Source organism: Halyomorpha halys, unplaced genomic scaffold (assembly GCF_000696795.3).
Source record: "Halyomorpha halys isolate HHAL.00 unplaced genomic scaffold, Hhal_1.1 Scaffold1615.1, whole genome shotgun sequence".
In the NCBI taxonomy this organism is placed as follows: Eukaryota; Metazoa; Arthropoda; class Insecta; order Hemiptera; family Pentatomidae; genus Halyomorpha; species Halyomorpha halys.
In genome coordinates this window covers 118,626-120,493 of record NW_027115741.1, presented here as the reverse complement: position 1 = coordinate 120,493, position 1,868 = coordinate 118,626, and positions in this window count along the sequence as shown.

Below are 1,868 nucleotides of genomic sequence, written 5' to 3'. Positions count from 1 at the left end.
TAGTGAAGGAGAAGCCAGGTTAGAAACGAGTTGGTTTGGGTGGTTGGGAAGTTTATTATGGAAGGATTGGTATCTGGTTCTGGCAACATAGGGGACATACAACATGATTTAAAACAAAAAAAACATGCTCCGTTCTTCTTTTTTTTTTTTTAATATTGATTAGTATAATATTTTTTGTTTTATATTTATAGAAAATGGAAATTTACAATATTTTCATTCAGATCCCGCCGCTTCTCTCTCAACCTCGTCACTGGTATAAAAGCCAGTGGAGGATGAGTCAGGATGCTAGCCGCAAACGCTCAAGACATGAATGGAGAATTTCGCCATTGATAGAACTCCAATATAATAATTTAAAATAGGTTTCTGAGTCACTGTTGTTTACTACGTGGAGAATAATAGGAATAGGTAATGTTAGATAGGGATTAGGATGATGGGTAAGTTTTTTAAGTGATGTGGATTTAACAAGGTCTAATACGAACGGGATATTAAGGTAATATGTAGGCTGTTGTTGGTTACATAGTAAGGAGCATTGACTATTGTTTGAAGTCCTTTAGACTGAAAGGATTGGATGCGTTTGTTACAGTTTTTGCTGTCTCACAAAAGATTATTTTAATTATAATTATTTTAGAATTTCATTTCACATTATTTTCAAAATGCCTCATTGTTATAAACCTTTCAGTAGTGGGTTCGGGTGGTTATAAAGTTAGTCATGGAAGTATTAGGATCTAGTACTTCCAAATCGGCAACATTTTGAACATTGAGGTCTTAAAGATGACTTAAGGATTTTGGATTGTAAGAATTGGATACGAGAGGAGTTCCAAGGTTTAGTGGGGTCCTAACGTCCATATACGCCTCATGGGAAGCTTAGACCGTTTGTTCAGTAAGTGCTGTAATAGTATCGACGAGCAGTTTTCTTTCTTTTCAGTCTTATGTGAGGTTCCAAGTCAGTCGTTTGTCCAGATATAGTAGTAGATAATGGAATGAGCAGGGTATTATTAAAGGATACTGTGGGGCAAGAGGTCATGGGTTTACGATAAAGGGTAGAGGTGATTTAGTGGGATTTTACGGAATTTATTTTAATCCTCCAGTTTTGAAACCATTCTTCAAGTGTTGTTCAGTAGAATTAAAAAATGATTGTAGAGAGATCGTTAAATAAATCGTATATACATCAAGTTTATAAATAGCCAGATATGTTTTTATGATTAGCATGAACACGTTCTCCTACATTAGAGTGAAGAAGAGAAAAATAGACGATCAAGTTTAGGTAAAACTAATCTCTAGGACATTGTGCCCAAAATAATTTTCATGACCAACAGATAATAAATCATATAAATTAAATGATCACTGTCAATAATTCTCAAGACAGATGAACATGCCTCCTTTGCCAATGCTGGTTGCCAAGCTTACCTACCACACCACCTCCCTAGAGACGAGACAGAAGAAAGAGCTCGGCATTGTGAACTTAGCGTAGGTATGGTATCGACCTGTTAACGTTAGCCCAAGAGGTCAGGTCACGACCTCTATCTGCAGCATTCATGACGTAGGTGGGAGCTCTGTTACCGGGTCAGGGGTCGCCATCTTACGATCCAAGTTTAAACTTCGATTAACTTTTGGACAGGTATTAGTTAAAAGTGACTAACATGTGGAAGAGGTCACCGATTCTGCTATTAGGTACCTAATCGCAAAAATATTACCATAAAGACTCCACAAAACCTGTCAAAACTATAAACATTTGTTTAAAGCTGGCAAGAAGAAATTCAAAATGATCTGGATTCTCTCTTTAGGAAGTCTGGTAAGCCAATTCAAAAAAAATTGTTGAGGTTAATAATAAAAAATAAATAACATAAAATATACTAAGAATAAAATAA